Here is a 20,333-nt window from a genome sequence, read left to right as displayed (position 1 = left end):
TTTACTTCAACCATTAAGCATAATTTTTGCCACTACTTTTGCTCTTTTTCTTGTTCTTCCTTCCTCTTGTCCAAATTCCCTTTTAAAAAGTCATATTCTCTTTGTTTAAACCTGCTTTAGCTATTCTTTTAGCGTAAGCCTGCTAGCAACACATTCCCTTAGTTTTCCTTCATCTGAAACTGTTTGATTTCTCTTTTCTTCCTAAAGGATATTTTCTACAGATATGGAAGTCTGGGTGGATAGCTCTTTTCTTTCCAGCACTTGAAAAATCTTTTTTCCTTCTGACCTGTTTTTTCTTTTGTGAAAATGATTATAATTCACATTGGTTTCCCTCTTTATGGTGTTTTTATTGTTTTTAATTTTGTCTTTAGTTTTCACAAGTTTGTAGTTTCACAAGTTGTGGTTCTCTCTCACAGCAGACCAGCTAGGAGTCGGGGTGGGGGGGGTGAGGGGGTGGGGGGGAAGGGCAGATGGAAATGCCTGTTGCAAAAATGGAAATCCAGACTCTCCATTCCACCTTTGCTGGTAGGGCTATACCATTTCTATAGTGTTTATCTGGAGTTGAGTGGTCACTATCTAAAGGCTTTATGTTCTGCTAGACTGTCACCTTTCTTGGTCCTTTGGTAAGAGACAACTTTCTTTCTTTCTTTTTTGGTTTATCCTTATTAGAGTTTCCAGGTGGCTAGTTTCTCCAATAACCAGTCCTAAGGCAAGGAGATAAAACTCAAGAATTCACCACTGTGTCCTTCCTTGGGTCTTGAGTTTCTTTTGTTTGCTTTCTCTCAAACTTTCAGAATCTTCTTATGTTTATTTTAATATACAGGGTTTTTAAGCTATACATAGCAGGAGAAATAGGGAAAACAAGTCTACCTCATTTTTTCTGGAAGCAGTGGTCCTAGAGTTAGCTTTAACTGTAGTAATCTATGAGTCTTTGACCCTGGAGTCCTGAGGAGTTTGTTTTGGATTTAGTACTACAGTTGTATAGGGGGCCCAAAGATAGTTCAACCCAAATGGTGGCTCTGCCTTGACTGCTGTGGGACCCTGACCAAGTGACTCTCCTCTGATTCTGATTTCCTACATGCCCTGACCTGGATATTGAGGACTATGGAGGCTAGAAATGCAGGGTCCTCAAACTCAGAGCATCCTTTTCTCTTTCCTTTACCATTAACTTTGACCCTATTTCCTAATTTTTGCCTGTTTTGTCTTTTCTTTCTTTCCTTTTTTGCTCCTCTCATTTTTTATGATCTTCTCTGATTGTTTTTCTGACTTTGCTTATAGCATAGGAACAAAGTGTCAAACAGGCTCCTAACAGTGTACCTTTTTGTCCTGGGGTGAGGGAAGTTGAAGGAAGCTTTTTTGTTGAGATATGTTTATTCTCCCAGTGTATTTCAGGCACCTCTTAGGATCTTTTCTTGCAAGTACATTAAGGTTGAGAAGTTAACCTCGGTGATATCTGCACTTAACCTTGTTGAATATTGCCACCTTGTGGAGTGAGAGGGAAATGCATATGAGAGGAGGGAGACTCAAAGACAGAGGGATATTGGAAAATATGATAAAGGTATCCCCCGAGGAAACCACCCTTCTTGGATGAAGACTTCTTTCTCTTGATGTTGTGCAATCATTTTAACAGGCTTGTGATTCTGATTCATATGCAACCTTTTGAAGGAGAGTGCTGTGTGAAGCGTAAAATGTAACTTTTGGAGTTCCAGAGAATTAGGTTGAATCTCAGAGGGGCCTCTTAGGAGCCACGTGACCTTGGGAAAGTCACCTGGCATCCCTGAGTCTCATGGAAGAGAGGGTACTCCCAGGGTGAGTTTAAGAAGGTCACTTAAGGAGAAAGTGCCCTTGAAATGTTGCTTTCTTTTCTCTAGTGATAAAGGAAGTGAAGGGCTGTGACTGAGGCATTAAGACACAGTCTCCTAGGTGGGTTGGAGGGTCCTGGTGCTAGAGGTTGCATTGAGTCGAGGGTGTATTGAGTGTAGGGAGGAGGGGAACTGACATCTAACCAGGTATGAAGTGCAGACACTGTGTTAGGTGAGTAAGTGATTTCCTTTAGCTCCCCTAACAGCCTTTGGAGAAGGTATCAGTGTTCCTACTTTATAGAGGTCAAAAAAGAAACTTGATAGGCAGTCTGAGTGGTAGAATCAGGATTTGAACACCCTTCTGTTTATTGCTTTCTCTGTGTCACATCCATCTCATTAGGGTTAGCAAGGATCTGTGGGGTTAGTCCTGGTTTACTCCTAGGTCACCCTGGGGCATCATGTTTAAGAAATCTGTAAAGGTGAAAGTGTGAATAATCTGAGTGTGGCTCACCCAGTTCCACTTCTTCCTCCAACCATGTGGTAGGAATGTGAAACTGGTTATCTAAAGAGATTTTAGTACTGGGCTGAAGTGGGAAGAAAGGGTGCTGTGGAACTGAGCTAGGTGGAGAAGCTGCCCAAGGGTGCCATCTTGAGAAAAGGACATTTGTCTGACTGGGAAAGGTTTGGGGGATCAGGTCTTCTTGGGGTAGGTGTTTTTGAGATCAGGCCTGTTCAAGGGGGAAGTTTCTGTGCCAGGGGTCCTGGGAAGAACTGGTGGCCATAGATGTTTGGAGTCCTGTGATCTAAGTGGTTAAGAGATCTTAACTGTCCCAGGGGATTTAGGGCCACAGTTGTCTTTGACTATGGGTCAGTTGACTGTGTATTTTGAAGATTTCACTCTGACTGGGGAGGCCTGAGGGAAACTTTTAAGTTGAAGGGTGGATTGGTCATAGGGCCAATGCTGGAGCTAGAATTGTGTGGGGATAAGAGAGAGCATGAGTAAGAAAAGGAAGGCAGATTGACTCTAACATCTGGTTAGTGCTTGCTAATTAAAGAAAGTTCTTTCGCATCCACTATTTGACCTATCATTTAACCATCAGTGTGTGTTGAGCTTATTATGAACCTGTCACCATGCAAAGCCCAGAATTCAAATAAGGAGGCTAGAAGGGCTGGGGCATGGCTCAAGTGGTAGAACACTTGCCTAGCAAGTGCAAGGCCCTGAGTTCAAAACCCAGTACTGCCAAAAAACAAGAAACAACTGAGTGTGTTGAGATAGTGGTGAGCATAGCTGCCTTCCAACTAAGGAAGGAAACAGATAATTTCTGCTCTCCTAGACCTTACAATCATCATACAGTCCTGTGAGGTAGGCAAATCAAGTATCGTCCCATTTTCCAGGAGGGAAAACAATTGCTCAGCAAGGGTGGTGATATGCCTGCTAGCTGCGGCCCTGCTTGACTTGCCCCATCTAGTCCTCTCTGCAGACTCCAATAGCGTTCGGGTCCATCGTGAGACTTCACTGTGGGAACAGGCTTAGTGCCAGGGCATTCATATCACAAAGGTACCGACAGACCCACATCCTCTCGTAGCCTGGGGCTTGCGCAGTGCAGCGTAGTTCAGAGAAAGGTGACCGTGAGTGACTCCTTTGTTCAGTTTCCTTCAAGTGTGTTTGAACAACCTTTTTGGAATGCTCCACAATCTTACAAATAAACCACCAACTCTCTCTTATTTATCTCTTAAAGTATGAGCTGAGAATTTCTTAAGCTGTAGAAATGGATTGTAATCGTCGAAAGGAAAAGAACTAATTCACCGACGATATTTACTGAGGCTGTAAGTACAAAAGTACCTATATTCATAGATGCGCTCCAACACAAACACAGTCACCATTAGTTAACCCTTTAACCTCAGAGCTCTGGAGAGTCCCGGTTGTTTCCGCTTCTGCGTTTTTATTCACTTCCCACTGTTCACAATGTTTGAATGTTGGCGTTGACGCTGCCACTGATGCTGGGTTCCCTGGACCTCAATTCCTCTCTCTGTAAGATGTTGCAGGAGAACCTTATGATCTCTCAGAGCCCTTCTGCTTTTCATCTCGGTGCATGTAAGTCTCCGTCATGTATCTGTGGTCTTGGTTTGTGCTTCTCTCAGAAGCAGACCCTGAGACAAAAATACAAGCATTTTCCTTGGAAGGTGATTCTGGGAAATACTTGTAGAGGAGTGGGGAAGTGAAATGCATGCAGGAAGGAAGAGAGAACAGAATTAATTACCTGGAAAGTTGCCACTGTGGGCAGCTGGAGCACAGTCCAGTTTCTGGGAGGTAGTGTAGACATACTTCAAGGGGGATGGAAGTTGAGGTATTTTTTTACCCCACCTCCCCCAGTCTGCCGTTGGCTGAGATCTGCTTCTGAGGCACTGCCTTTCAGGTCAGTCTGGCTTTCCCAGAGGAATGAACCTTCTCCTGGGGTCAGGGTGAAGACTCAGGCAGAGAATTGCAAGTGTGTGTAGTTATTTGTATAAACTGCCAAGGGGTGGGGCCTTGATGTTCTATGCTGCATTTAAAAAAAAAAAAGTTACTTGTCTATAAACATTGGTTTCAAAAAGGCGAAACTGTCATTTTTGCCCTTGAGGTAGCCTAGTTCTCTTTAGCTTGGTGTGTAATTCTGTACCTTGGAGGAAGGAAAGATTTGCATTTCTTAAAGCCTTGCATTTTGGAAGAAGCCATGGATTGTAGGACCACCCTAGAAACTTCACAGTCTGAGATCAAGTAGAAACATCTGTATTTATAGCAACGTTGTTAACTATCATGCTACAAATTTAAGCTAGAATGCAGCTTTCTTTGTCCTATCAGCCAGGCATTCTAAAAGTGACACTTACTTGTGTGATGCCTTATTGCAAGCGCAGTGTCAGCTCCCCATGATTGTTCTTTGCTGCTTTTTGAGAAAGTGGATCTGAAAATTTCTGAAGGAAATGACTTGATTTTGGGCAGATGTGTTAAGAGGGCAGGACATGAACAGAGCAGCCCTGCTCAGGCTTAAGTTTCAAGGGAGGTGTCTTCTTTGCCTGAGAGAGAACTTGGTCATGATTGCTGTGTCTAGGACTGAGATTTGTTCCATGGCATCATAGCCATGCATAATCTAGGAATGACTTTATTTCCCTCTAAGGAGGCAGGATTGTCCTGAGAGCTCTGGCGAGCCTTATGAATTAGGCGATTTTCTAACCTCGTTGGTGAGAGACTATTGCCGGCCCTGTGTGGGTGGGTAGTGTTGGAGATAGTGCTAGGTATTACTTTTTCTAATCCTTCCAGGAGATTCTTTCTCCAGCTGCTGGCACCTTCCTTGTATCCAATGACCAGTTGCTCTGCTGGATGCTCAGGGATACCCCTTAAAGATCCCCCAAGTTTTATCTCTGCACAGCACTCTCTTCTCTAGGTATCTGTCCTGTAAACTCTGGCTGCTTTGTGCTCCCCAAATTCTCTGAGTTTCATCTCAACACAAGGAATTCTCTGGACACTGCTTGGATCCCCTCTCTGGTTTCTGCCTGGAAATTCTCTCAAGACACTAAACTGAGTAATTGTAGGTCTCATGTCTCTCTCTCCCACCCCCTTGTCTCAGGGGTCCCTACCCTTTACTTTCTGATGTCCACTCTCTTGAAACTTTTTCATTATTTAATCTGAGTTTTCATTGTTTCAAGTGGGAGAATAAATCCAATTTATGTTACTCTATATTTTTTAGAGATGAAATTCTATTCTTTTTTTTGAGACAAGGTCTCACTATGTATCCCAGGCTGGCTTTGAACCCATGATTCTTCTGTTTCAGCCTTCCAAGTGCTGGGATTACAGGTGTGTACCACCATGCCCAGCTGAAGTCTCTATTTTTTAAAGAGAGTTTTAAAGAGATTATTAAATACATTGTTTGATTTCCTTTTATTACTACCTTTTGTTCTCACTCTTGTGGGTAGACCCAATGCCTTGTCAAGACCAGTAACTACACAGCCTTTCTGTCTCAAGCATTCAGCTCTGACAACCATTCCCTAACTCATGAGCTCACTTCCTTTAGTACCCCAGTTCCAACAATCTTTCAACCCCTCATAACCAAATTCCTGAACCCTACCTTTTTTTCACTGCCTCTGACCTCCCTAATGTCCTTCTCCAAACTTCTTGGCCAGTCGTCATCTTTATTTGTTGTATACACCTGCAAACACTACTTCTCCTTTTAGTATTTCTCTGAGCAAAACCTGAGTCTCGGTGAGATATACTTCCCTGTGTCTTAACTCTTAGAAATGAAGGTGCTAGAAAAATCCAGAAAACTGTGCCAGTGAATCTCACTCTAAATTCATTGCTGCAAACTTCAGTGGGTCTGTTGCTATTCCCAGCAATCTTGTCACATTTTCACTGCCATTCACTCTTTCCCTCTTTTATAGGTGATACTGTCCTCATGTTTTCTTTCATGCTCCCTCTTCTAGCCTGTGACATTAGGTCCTCCATTTCTACACTAACTTAAAGATTTTTTTTTCTTTTGCAGTACTAGGGATTGAACTGGGGGCCTCGTGCATCCCAGGCAAGTGCTGTAACACTAGAGCTGCACCCTTAGCCCTTTTGTTTATATTTTGTTTTTGAGGCAGGGTTTTTATTTTGTTTTTGCTACCTTTCTAGGCTGGCCTAGAATTTGTAAGACTTCTGTCCCTGGCTCCTGAGTAGCTGGGATTGTAGGTGAGCACCTAGCTTACGTTGAAGATCTTTACTATTTCTGTGATACAATCAAAGCAACTGGTAGAGAACGTTCCACCACTTACACCACACCACATCTGCCCTTCCTCTGCATGTCTCCCTGCTTGTTGACTTGGTGTCATTCTCAGCCTCCTCAATTTGGCCATCACTGGAATTCCTAACTATCTCCTCACCTTCACCCAGTGGCATTGCTTCTGCATTCTCTCCCATTCCCATCCACTTCCTGCATCATTGTCCTCTTCTCTGGGTCATCCTTATTAGCATACAAACATACTATCTTTTCTCTTGCTGTCTTTTAATCTTTTTTTTTTTTTTAGGCCCTGAACTCAGGGCCTAATGCTTGCTAGGCAGGCACTCTACCACTTAAGCCATCCATCAACCCTCTCTGGCTGTCTTTTAAAACCTTTCTTTGACCTCAATTCTCCCTTCAAATATGTACCATATCTCTGATTCTTTTACCAACAAAACTCTGAAATAACTTTCTGTATTCATTCTTATTTACTCTCTCCATTTCCCTCCCAAAGCAGAACCAAGACAGTGAAACGGTCAATTCCCATCTCTATGTTACTTGATTATCATCATCCCCTTTGAAGTGCTATTTTTGTTTTTGTTTTGTTTTTTTTTTTGGTCACTTGGTCTGCAGAACCCTCACTTCTGATTTGCCTCCCATCTTACTGCCTGTCCCCCAGTGTCCTCTCTCTTCAGTCTCTGAGTTGGGACACCCTGGCAGGACTCAGTTGTCAGCCCTCTCTTGTCCCACACGCCCAGCTCTAAGTGTTAAAGCACAATCTGTGTGCTAGTGACTTGCAAAATTGTACCTCCAGCCTAGACCACTCCTTTGAACTGCACAGTTGTACATCCAAGTGCCAGCAGAACTATCTCTACTGGGTGCCTAAATGTTTTCAATTTAAACACCCCGAACCATTCTGCTCTAAAACCTGCTTTACCTTCAGCCTTCTGCATGTTGGTTAATAATGAGTCAATCTTTCAGTTACCAGATAAAACTCTTTTTTTGAGGAGAAAGGGTCATCTTTAATTTCTTTCAGTCTATCACATTCTACATTCAATGCCAGGAAGTTATATGGGCTCTATCTTCAAAATATACTCAGAACTTGACTGTTTTTATGTCTATACTGCAACTATTCTGACCTAAATGTCTTGCCTCTCACCTACACTATTACAACAGCTTCCAGGAAGGTTCTTTAAGGACAACCTTTTGCCTCTACAATCTGTTCTTGACTCAGCAGCCTAAGTGATCCTTTTGTTTTGTTTTATTGTATGTACTACTGGGTTTGATTGCAGGGCCTTGTGCTTGCTAGGCAAGTGCTCTACCACTTGAGCCACACCCCCAGTCCCTTTTGTTATTTTTCAGGTAGGGTCTCACACTTTTGTCTGAGCAGGCTTTGAATTGCTATCCTCCCATCTCTGCCTCCTGCATAGGTGAGATTACCTGTGTGTATTACTATGCCAGGCTCATAAATGATCCTTGAAAAACAGCATTCACATGATGACCCTTCTCTCTTCAAAGTTCTCCAGAGGCCCTCTTTCTTGAATGTGTCAAGTAGGCTCCCATTTCCAAATCTTGTTGGTAGAATGGGCTCATGTGGTAGAGAGTCTGCTTAGCAAATGTGAGGACCTCAGTTCAAGCCCCAGCACCACCAAAACCAAAACCAAAAACCAGCAGTACATACAACCATTTCCAAACCTTTGCAATGGCTGTGCCTTCTGCCTGGTGTGCTTCCCCCAGATCGCCATGCAGCTCATTTACTTCTTTCATTTAAATCTTAGCTCAGATGCCGCCTTCTCAGTCAGCCTACCTGACCAGTCTACTTAGAAGTGTCTACCCTTCCTCAATCCCTATTTCTGAAATTTCTATCTCTATTACATTACTTTATTCTTATTTATATCATCAATCACCTTCTGTAATACTAAACTCCTTGTTTTTTGTTTTTCTCCATTAGAAAACAAACTCCACGAAGGCAAGATTTTTGCCTGTTTTGTTCAGTATTGTGTGAACACACCAGGTTGTTATAGCGTGAAGACTGTGTTATGCAAAACTTTCAGGGAGCCATACTTACAGAGTACGGAGCCCTCGTGTTGTGCTGGATGGCATTCCTGGCTACATTCCTATTAAACAGCAATGTGAATGGTTGTCCTAGAATGTAGAACCTTGGCTGTATGCCCAGGGCTAGAAAAATGCCAAGTCACACATAGGTGCTCAGCAAATATTTGTTGAATGAAAGAGTGGCAAAATGAATTTCTCGAGGTTTTCTCTTCCTCCCTTGCTCTCCTTCCCTTCCTTCTCTCCTTTTATTTATTTATTTTTGATAGGGTCTCCAGCCTGGCCTCAAACTGGTGATTCTCTTGCCTCAGCCTCCTGAGTGCTGGGATAACAGGCGTGTGCCACCACACCTGGTGCTGAGCTTTTCTTTATGGCCTAGTATAACACCTATTTTTGTAAATGTTCCATGTGTGTTTTTAAAAAAGTTACATTCTGATGTTGAATGAAGAATTCTAAGACATCACCTGGCTAGCTGACTATGTAATTTACTGTTCAAGTGACTACCTGCTTTATGGAGAAACTGGGCACTGTTGGTAACTAGCCAGGGCAGTAGGCTCTGTAACCAGTAGAGTCATGGAATCATTCTTCATAGCTCAAGCTTATTAATGGTATTATTCTAGTGTTCAATATCTTTGCCTTTTTTGTCTACTTGATTTATCATCTTCTTGAGAGAGTATATTAAAATCTGCAGTGACAAATGCTAATTGACGTATTTCTCCCTATTTTGATATTTGTAGATTTCACTTTAGTGTTAGACATTCTTTGACTCCTTTCAATCTGCTCTTTTCCTTTATTACAGAAAACTTATCTTCATTATTTCTTCAAACATTTGCTTCCTCCTCATTTTTTCTCTTCTGCATCTCCTATTTCCTGTATCAGCACTTCTGCTGTCCACACCACTCAGTGATGTTTTAAAAACCTTCCATCTCTTTATTTTTTCTTGCTTGCTTTTTCCAGTCTAATTTTTAAATTTACCAACTTATTTTTCAGCTGGATCCATCCTTCTACTTATTTCTTCTATTGTGATTTTTTTCATATGAAACATTATAATAATCACATCTGATACTTGGTTCTTTTCATTTCTGATTTCCCTTTTATATTACTGACATCTTTACTTATTAATTATACTTTTCAGGCAGGCTTATTTTCAAAAAACCTTGGCTTATCTGTCCCAATATTTTTGTTTCAGGTAGGTATATAGTTCTTAAATTTGTTGACTTTCTTGGAGGTCATTGTAACTCTCAGGTGTCTAGTTATTTTTGCATCTGAGCTCATGTTCCAATGGGGATATCAGATATTCTGTTTGGTAATATATATTTTAAATGTTTTTGTTTGCTCTTTGATTTTAGAATTAATTGCTTTGTCGTCAGAAAATGTGAACTATTTCCTATCTATTCTTTAAAATTTAGAGAGACTTGCTTTAAGGCTTATTCTGTATGTAGTCAATTTTTCTGATAGCTCAACATGGGATTGAAAATACTACACATTCTCTAATTGTTGGGGTAAGCATTTATAAATATTCATTAGTTAAAACTTATTAATGTATTATTGAAATACTCTAACTTTGTATATATTTTGTTGTTCAATCCTTCCAATAACTGAAAAGCTACATTAAAAGATCTTACCAGGATGTCGAATTTATTAATTCAGTCAATATTTGGTTGGTATATTTTGATGATAGGTAATTATGAGCATACAAGTGTAGAATTGTTATATTTTTCTGAGAATTAAAACTTTTATCACTAGATAGTGACCTTTCTCAAAAATCTCCAATAATGATTTTATCTGCTAATTTATATTTCATCTGATATTAATATAGAGCTATCACTCAACTTTATCAGTTAATATTTATATGGTATATCTTTCACCATGTTTTACTTTCAAATTTTCCGTGTTCTAACCTTTTAGGTGTGTCTTCCTAAAGTAGCATATAATGGAGTTCATTTGATATCCAAAATTAAAACTTCTTTCTTTTAATTACTAAGTGTAATCAACTTTTCTTTGTGATCATTAATTTGTTGTATCTATCTATAATTTTGGATTATTTCCCACATTTTCAATGCTTTCTCTTTCTTTATTACCTACCTTAGGATTCAAATATGTATTTGTTTAATTCTACTTGTCTGTATTGTTTTGGAAGTTTTACACTTTTTATTTTTTGCAGTGCTGGGAATTGAAAATGGGGTCTTAGACATGCAAGGTAAGTGCTCTACCACTGAGCTACATTCCCAGCCTCAGTTTTTATTTTTAATTGGCCCACTCCAGGGTTTCTGATGCAGTAGGTTAAGAGAGATGCCTTTAACAATTTCCCAGTGGATGCTGAGACTTTTGATGCAGAGACCACACTCTGGGAATCACTAAGTCAGAGTATAGAGAAGCCAGGACAAACTCTTCTAATGGCTCTCATGTATGGAACATACACCTAGCTAACATCCAAGGCCTCTGAATAAATCACCGAAGATACTTTGCAGTAAGTTTAAACTACAATACAAACAGGGCCTGGCTCTGTGCCTGGTTAGGAGGTGGGTGTATGGGAAACTACACATCACCTTCCTATTGAGACAGGTTTGGACATCAGGCTTTAAGATTCTTTGGTGGATAGTACTGAATCTATTTGTGATTATCTAACTTTCTACTTTGAAATCACGACAAGCAAAGTTACAGTTAACTAACTACTTTATCCAAGGCACCATTTTAATAGAATTCTTATTCAGAAATTGTGTTTTACCAACTTCCTTTGACAAATCACATATCCTATAATGAGGTACCCAAGGTTTTATACTAGTGCTGATTGGTTGCCAATAGCGCTCCACTGCCACTCTGGATAAGCTCATGTCACCTCTTTCCCTTTGTGATAAAAGAAGGCCAATTCATGATGTAGAGAAATAGAGGCTATGGATCCAGCTGAACAGAGATTTGAAGTGGTCATCAGGATAGTGATTCTCTGATTCCATCTGCTGCAAAAGCACCTGAGTTCAAATGATGAAACTAGACATTTTAGGCCTGAATGGGTGTTGGTTTCCAAGAGCAGTCAGTATATCCTTCCTTCCATAAATACAGGAAAAGGCCAAAAGACCATTGGCATCTACTAGCCAGCTCCAAGAGTCTTCCATCTCTGACTTCATTTGAGTCAGATTTCCCTCAAAAGAGAAATTTGCTATTCTGAAGACAATCATTGTTTATTATAACTGTGAGTCACAAGGTAGTTTCTTCACATGGAGTTCCAGAATCTTGGACTTCTAGAAACAAGTGAAATTTCCTAAAGTCTCCTATGTGTTGTTTCTCTTCCAGTACTGTGCCATTGATTCTTGCATAAAATCCTGAAATGCTGGCTCTTTGTGGCTTTCCTCTGTAGCTATGTAGTTAATGTCATCAGTATCACTGTCAGCTTTCTTGTCCTCTGCATCCACGGTTCCTTGAGTCAGGACTAAGTCAGAAGGGTCCAGCATGACCACTGTTGGAAAGGAGGATGGCAGGGCCTAAGTGATGATTATCCCAGAAGCCAAGAAGGTGAATACCTCCATCTGTCCAGGCATGTCAACCAGGACACATGTACATGGGTTCTGGGTCTTCTCAATAAATTTCATCACCTGATCAAATTTGATAGCAAAGAGATTGAGTGAGGTCACTATACTACTGTTTGTCCTAAATATGTATTGTTTCATAATTTCTTTATACTTCACAGTGTCACAAATCTGAATATTGGTAGGAAAGATGACTTTATGTACAGCTGTGTACTGGTTGATTACACGAAGTGGAGAGCCTTGGCTATGCAGGTGTCCTGTGAGTCTCTGTAGAAATATGGGGAGAGGGTTGGAAGGGGATGCACAAGGATGATCAGGGTAATACAGAGAACTTCCATTCCTGTATCAGTCATGCCTGAAAACTTTGCCACTCCTTCTTCTACCTGAACTGTCTACCCATTATACTATGCCCAACACACAATTATCAGTTCAAATGCTACCTTACATTATGACCCATCTAACTGAGGCTGGACCTGACACTCTTGGAGAGGGATGCTGCCCATCTTGTGATGGCATCTGCAAGCTCAGAGGAAGGGTCTCATGGATTCAGATCCCAGCCTCTGAAGAGAAGGCCTAGCTGGTGTGTGTCAGTCTCTTGTAGAGTAAGCAAGGAGTTTTGTTCTGCTAGAACAAGTTCCACACCGAATTCAGCTGCTGCCATGGGAAAGAACTCAGCTGCCTGGGTGAAGGAGTATTGCAAAAGTGAGACTTCCAGGAATAGGAAGCCACAGGAAGGGCTTCTTCCTCCTCCACCCTTGACGCTGCCTTTAGTGCCTGTTACTGGCATAGCCTCATGGGGAAGCCGTCTGGTAAATCAGAAATGTGGCTTAGAATCTCTGCAACAGCATCACCTAGCAAAGTATAGAAGACTTGGCCTAATAACTGAGATAAGCAGAGAGCAACAAAAACAACTTTTACATAACAACTGAAAATAGAAACAACTCAAAGAAGAAAACATGCATGAGAAAATTAAGGGGGTAATTCAGCAAATGTAGAACTGTGTACATATTGGAAAAAATGAAGATGTGGTATAAATGCAAACCTTCTGGGTGCATAGTAGCTGGAGATGGTAAAAATTTGATATTGCAAATATTTTCTAGGCAAATTCTTATCCAAAGCATATATTCCTTTAAAAACATCCTATTGATGTGTAGAAGGGTACAAAATTCTAGCCTTGTACTCAAATTTTTTTCCATACTCTGTTTTGGTAGCAAATTCTCAAACCTTCTAAACTTTGGGCTCAAATATTTGGTTCATTTAGAAATTTCTGAATTCTACACTTCTTTTTTTGTAGTACTGGGATTTGAACTTAGGGGTCTGTGCTTGCTAAGCAGGTACTCTACCACTTAAGCCACACCTCCAACCCCATTTCTGTATTTTAAATAAGATATGTTTAGTTATGATTGCTAGAATCTAATCCTTACATTTTTCTAAGCTAGGCAGACACATCATGCCTGAATGAGAGCCACTGTGCAAAATAGTTTTGATTCTAATTCATATGATTATTGTGAGAATGGAAAATCACGCCTGGAAAAAAATTGTAGGATTTAAAACAAGTTTCTTTCTTTTTTTTTCCTATTCCTTTATAATTGCATACATTTATGCAATACAATGTAATGTTCTCATGACCCTGAAAGATATACTAAGTGAAATAATCCAGGGAAAGAAAGACAGATATTACATGACATCATTTGTTTGTGGAATCTAAAATAGTAGAACTTGTGGAAGTAGAGAATAGAGTGGTGATTACCAGAGGCTGGAGGAGGATTGGATGGGATAGAGAGGTGATCAAAGGGTACATATTTTCAGTTAGACAGGAGAAATAAGCTTTATTGCCTATTGCAGAGAATCATGAACATAATGACACCTGTATACTTAAACATTGTTAGAAGAGTAGATTTTAAATGTTTTTACCAAAAAAGCCCCAAGTTTGTTTTCAGTGTTTTCCTTCTGTCCTGGAATATTGGTCTCTCTATTCATGAAGTAGAGCCTACCATTTGGATTTTTTTTTGGTAGATATTGTAACAAAAGCAAATAAAGAGTCTTTTGCTATGTTTTTTCTCTCCTTGGATCTGTTCAAAGTGATGTCTCTCTTCTTTTTTTTTTCAGGTTCTGGGGATGGAGTACCACAGGGCCTTGTGAAATGCTGGGCACTTTGCTCTACCGCTGAGCTACATCCTCAGTCCCTTTCCACTTTTGAGGTTTAACTTTTCTTCTCCATTCATGACAGAGCATCTCCCAGGCAGTGGGAACTCCCTTGAGCAAGGTGAAGGTGCTGGGGGAGTCAGTGCAGCAGAGCAGTCACTGGAGGTGTGATATTTGTACTCCCTTTTCTTGGCTGCCCTCTGGAGCCCTTGCCTGGCTTTTGATTGAATGACCGGCACTGTCCTTGAAAAATTGTAGAGCTAATTTGAAATTCTGGATGACATCTCTCTCCAAAGGCTTGCTTTTGCTTCAGTCAGGCAGTTATGTTGGGCAAAGATTCAATCCATTTTGAAATTCAGTTGAGTGGACACTGGTTTTGGTCTTTGTTAAAGCTACCATTTTTTTTACTCCTTTAGGGGTAGCTCTGTTAGCCTATCACCTGAAGACTCGGGAGCACTTTACAGGGTCCTGAACTCCAATTTTTAATCTCCTCAGTTTTGGGGACTACTAAAATTTTGCTTAGTTTCTCAACATCTTTGTTGCCATTTTCTTCCCAATTTCCCACATTTTAGGGGCCACTTTGAGCAAATGCCTTAGAGGAGAAAGTATAGTTGAGTATCTGACTTGCATCACTATAATATCCTTTTTTTTGAGGTTGACATTCAAATTCTTACTGGTTCAGCAGCTCTCTGATGTTTGAAAACATCTTCCAAATAGCAAATATTTTCTCCTGCTTTCAACCTGTGCTTAATCAATTTGACAGAAGACTTGCACTTATATAAGCCATAGTTTGAAGCAGAATCTATTCAGTTTTCAAATTAATATATTTTTTATTTCTAGAATTTCTTTCTTCTTTATTATTTTTTCTTTTTTAATTATTGTTATACTGGGGGTACATTGTGACATTTACAAAAGTGCTTATAATATATCATAGTTGAATTTACCCCCTCCATCATTCTCCTTTGTCCCCCCTCCCCCCCGAGTCCTGGAATAGTTTCAACAGGACTATTTTTCCATTTAAATACATGAATACATAATATTAGAATTTCTTTCTGGATTTTTTCAAATATTAATCACTTTAATAAGTTGGAACATAATTTTTCCTCTTTTATTAAATTCATATATATGTTGTTGAGATATAATTATATAATTAAATTTACAAATTTTTTTGTTGTTTCCTTTTTGGTTGTAAATGCACAAATCTTGATAGTATAGTGTGATGACTTTTCACAGCTGTATATGCCTATTAAATCACTATCTAATCAATATATGAAATATTGCCACAATTCCAGAAAGTTCCCTCTTCTCTCTCAGATGTTTGAGTTTTTCTCTGTTTATGAACTTTATATAAGTAGAAGCATACAGTATTTGAATGCTCACCACTGTTTTTGTGTGTATGTGTGTGTGTGGTACTAGGGTTTGAATTCAGGGCTTTGTGCTGGCTAGGCAGGCATTCTAGTACCTGAGCCACATCACCAGTCCTTTTTGTTATGGTTATTTTGGAGATAGAGTCTTCCTTTTTGCTCAGGCCTGCCTGGACCACGATCCTCCCATTTAAGGTTTCCTGCCATCACTGAGATGACCGGCACGTGCCACTGTACCCAGCTATTGGTTGAGATGGGATCTTGCGATTACAGGCGTGAGCAACAAGTGCCTGGCTTAGCACTATTTTTGAGATTCATCCACATTGCCATTCATTCTTTGGATTAATTTTCTTTTAATTGCCAACTATTATTTTACTGAATGACTGTACCATAATTTGCTTATCCATTCTCTTGTGGATGGAGATTGAAGCTATTTCCAGGCTTTGGCCGTCAAAAATGAAGCTTGAAGCTGCCATGAGCATTCTTGGACAAGTCTTTTTTGTGGGCCTAGGTCCTCTTCTATTTCTATTTGTTTTATGTCCTCTGATAATATTAAAATCTGAGACATTTGTGATCTAAGTTTTCTTTTTTCTTTTCCTGGTTGTGTGTGTGTGTGTATGTGTGTTGGTTGGTCATTTTTTATTTGATCATGTTTTACTGATTAGGGGAATCCTGAGAGGGTCTGAGCCATTTCCCATTTGTGTCTGCCAAATATCCAGTGTGATTGTGACTGAGAAGCACTTGAGATTACTTTTTCCCTGGGGGAGCCCCTGCACAGAGTGTATTTTCAAACCCCTCCTGAGGGAGGAAGGCTTGTGCTTATGTGTTTCCAGGGAACTTTTTTTTTTTTTTAAAACCCCAATCTGTGGCCTTTGACAGTCCAGTTTCCTGGTCAACTACTTTTAACTTTCCCCCTTAAGGACCCTCTGCAAGGGTACAGCTCCTCACAGATCCTGGATCCACATGGAGGTCTTACTTTCATCCTCCACCTTGGAGGTGTCAGTGCCTCAAATCTCCCATGGGACAAATAGGCTGTGGGCAGACAACCCCAGAGCAGCCCACGGCTCTCTCATTCATCTCCTTTCAGTTCACTCTCACACTTTTTGGATTCTCTTATTTTCTTATGAGCTTGGCTATATATTTGAAAGGATGTTTCTTATATCTATCTTATACCCTTAGATATTTATAGCATGAGTTCCTCTCCTTCACCTCCCACCCAGACAAAATCTGGTCGCCTTTTTGCCAGAAGTACAGTCCTCAAAATACTTTATCACAGGCTCTGCTCTGCCTTCTGCAGAGGGTGCATCTCTGCTTTGGGTGTTGTTTTCTGTGTTCTATTTTTGAGCAGCAAGTCTGCTTACTCAGCATAAAATCCTGTTTTGTTACAGGTTTTGTGTATTGTCCTTTAGCATTTATTTCATTTTGGCAATCTTTGATGAGAAGAGGTAGAGCTGTGTGTACCTAGTATTGCTGACCTCTGGTTTTTGTGTAAAGATTTCTTTATTCAGTATATTTCCTGCTTCCTCTGCCTCTGAGTAGATCTGAGTGAGTTCTAGGATGCTCCTCTGTCATTGCCAAGGTAACAGTTGGCATGTGTGCTGATGTCTGTAGAACTACATACCACCAAAGGCTGGAGTGACTCACCATTCCCTGCCTCCTGCCTTGGTTTGTCTCAATGCAGTTAGTCCCCATCAACTGGGCATTAGGGTATTGGCTGTTTCCTTTCTTCACTGGAGGTGAATGTTCTTTTGTTTTCCATTCTTTTGGAAAAGAGAGTTTTGTAGAAATGGTTTTTGTACTGTTGTTTTGTCCCAGGTGGCTGAATGACATCTGAGCAGCCCATGGCTAAGGCCTTGTGAATGTATGGAGAGATGTGGCCCTGTAGGTTCCTCAGTCCTCTTCTATGAAGCTATGTCTTGGCTACTTGCTGGTCTGCCTGTTACAGTCTCTCCCCCACATTTTGCTTGTCTGTCTTTCTGAGCAGACTAAAATCTTCAGGGCAGGATTCTGTTGTCATGTACATATAGTACCTGACACATAGTGGGCACTCAAGACATATTTGTTTACAGAATGACTTTGGGATCTCTTGGAAACGTCTTATTTCATGTCTGGGGCTCTAGATGTGTGGGACTATGGATATCCACCCCATCTCTAAGGCACCTTCCAGCTAAGTCCTGATGATGTGCTTTCGTGGAGTGAGCACTTGACTTGGATCTAGAAGACCTGTGTATGTAAATCTTTTGCCTCTCTGTGTCTTCATCTCCTGTCCATAAAAAGGCTGCCCACTTCATAAGGTTGTGTGAGGATCAAAAGATAATAAATGTAAAAGTACTTTAGGATGGTCAAGCTCTCTCTGTGAGTCTCATCATGGGAAAGAAAGCACAGGCCACTGCTGCACAGGGTTTAGTCAGTTCACCATGGTCACCTATTCTGCTCCTTAGCTTGGCTTGCGTTCCTGACCTGGGAAGTCAGAGGGCAGCTGGCTGGATGATGCCAGGGAGTCAGCTCTGCCTCTGCTCCCTGGAATAAAAGGGTTTGCTGAGAGCGTGCAATGATTCCTATGACCACTAGATGCCACTCTTGGCCCTAAAATATTGCCCAGTTACTTTCCTCTTCATGCCAACCTTGGTTCTCACTAGTCTGATCCCCAGTATGTGTCCTCTACACTTTAAAGATTCCTGGCAGCAACACTTGGAGTCATCACACAGCATCCATCTAGGCCATCACTTTCAGATACAAGGTACTTTGAATTCTAATTTATTTTAATTTTTTCCTAACTAATGTGTGACTAGAAATGGCAAAAACGTCCATAAATCAAATTTCAGGACCAAAAGTCAGTATGTTTTTGGAAGTCAGCAAATTTAGAATTGGTCATGGGAAGTCCCCTACCATCTCCCTCCCCAAGTTTTCTGCTGCTAAAACCTGTTTTAAGATCACTGCCTCAGGGTGACCTAGTTACTGTAATAGTAGGACAAGGGAGAGGGCACCTCCAGAGCCCTCCAGATCAACAAAGAAAATAGACACTCAGGTGTAGATTTGTCTTTCTGGAACTTTCTGGGAGCATTTACTCTGTTGGTTACTTTTGTCTGTTCACATTGTTTTCTCCTGATGTGCTTGCTTGTTCTCTGGTTTCCTCATGGCCCTAATCCTTAACTGTCCATCTTCTGCTGGTACACTGGCCTTGGCCTCTATCCTTGTACTCTGTACAAATCTACTCACCCAGTGGTTCCAAATTCATATCTTACATCCAGACCTCTGTGTATTGTCATGTCTACTGAGGTGTGCCTACACTCAGTCATTGCTTGTGATTTCCCCACTCCCACCATCACCAAGGTCCATGCCCACTCTGCCTCTGTGCCTTTGCACATGCTGTTCCTTCTACCTGGGACCCTTTTCCTCCTCCTTCATTTAGCTAACTGCTCATTCTTTAAGAGCCAAACCAGAGCCAGACCTTCCTTGGGTAAGCCATTACTCCAAGGCATTCCCTCCATCTTAGCATTTGTCATTAGTCATTTCTAGTTGTATCAGTCTACTTGTAGAATTGGTAATCTGTCCTTATTAGACTTTGAATTCCTTGACTTTGCATTTTTTTAATATTCTTGTTCTAGGTGTAAAGGAGGTGTTTAATAAACGTCCTCTGAATGATTGAGGGAGGATGGGAGAGAAACCTGCAACTTTGTAAGGAAGCAGGGGTGAGGAAGACCTGAGGGAGAAAACAGATACACCACTTAATCTGGCCTTATTTGGACTTAAGTCTACCCATTGTGAAAGGAGGAGCATTAGGATGGGAACCATAGAGAATTTGTGAAGAACAACACAGTATGTATAAGGAGGCTGTCTGGCTCTAGCTGTCTGGCTGAGGGGAACAACACAACACAGTTGTTTTTTTTTTTATGGTACTGGGTTTTGAACTCAGGGCCTCGTGCTTGGTGGGCAGGTGCTCTACCACTTGAGCTACTTCACCAGCCTGCTTTATGTTGCTTATTTTTGAAACAGGGTCTCACTTTATGCTCAGGCTGGCCTGGACCACAATCCTCCTATTTGTGCATCCCAGGATGGCTGAGATGACAGCTGTGTGCTACCATACCTAGCCATTGGTTGAGATGGGGTCTCATGAACTTTTTACCCAGTCTGATTTTGAACCACAATCCTCCCAATCTTTGCCTTCAGAGTAACTAAGATTATAGCCCTAAACTACTGTACCTGGCCACCACTTTGTTTAACCAAAAAGTTAAAAAAGATTTTAGGTGAGCAAAAGCCAAGAGGGAAGAGATAATACATGACAGGAAACAACAGAAATGAAAGAAGCACACCTTGGATTTCTGTACCAGACAGAGACAGAGCTCCAGTATCACACAGCTGTTTTCACATCACACAGGATGGATCACAACTGTCATTTCTTGCTGTGAACAGCGTCCTGCACTTTTCCCTACCTGCACACCAGATAGCAGGTGGAGCTGATAGGAGGAGTCTCATTTAGCCATGGGAATCTGAGTCTTAGAGAGCCGGGGCCTCACTCATGCCCCAGGGCTGGAAGTCTGCCTACTCCAGCTTTGGTCTAAAGTGAGGCCTTGGGCTGAGCTGCCCACCTCAGGTGTGTTTAGAGAAGATATGCCTGACAAGACCTGTGGCTATTTGCAGACTCTGTAAGGAGCCAAGAGAGACCTGACCAAGCACATGCAGAGGCAGAAGGTACTGTAGGATGGAGAGCAATCT

The 20,333-nt window shown here is 41.1% G+C and overlaps 1 long non-coding RNA gene across 1 annotated transcript in view; it reads left to right on the top strand.

The window, feature by feature from the left end:
* The window catches only part of LOC141414782 (uncharacterized), a 47,270-nt gene extending 30,641 nt beyond the window's left edge, over window positions 1-16,629 (top strand). The window contains exons 5-8 of the long non-coding RNA XR_012439643.1: window positions 3,542-3,629; window positions 10,749-10,784; window positions 12,270-12,367; window positions 14,218-16,629. This is a non-coding gene — a long non-coding RNA (uncharacterized lncRNA). The remainder of the gene's footprint in view (window positions 1-3,541; window positions 3,630-10,748; window positions 10,785-12,269; window positions 12,368-14,217) is intronic.
* The last annotated feature ends 3,704 nt before the right edge of the window (window positions 16,630-20,333 follow it).

Source organism: Castor canadensis, chromosome 12 (assembly GCF_047511655.1).
Source record: "Castor canadensis chromosome 12, mCasCan1.hap1v2, whole genome shotgun sequence".
NCBI lineage: Eukaryota > Metazoa > Chordata > Mammalia > Rodentia > Castoridae > Castor > Castor canadensis.
This window is presented reverse-complemented; position numbering and strand designations above follow the sequence as displayed.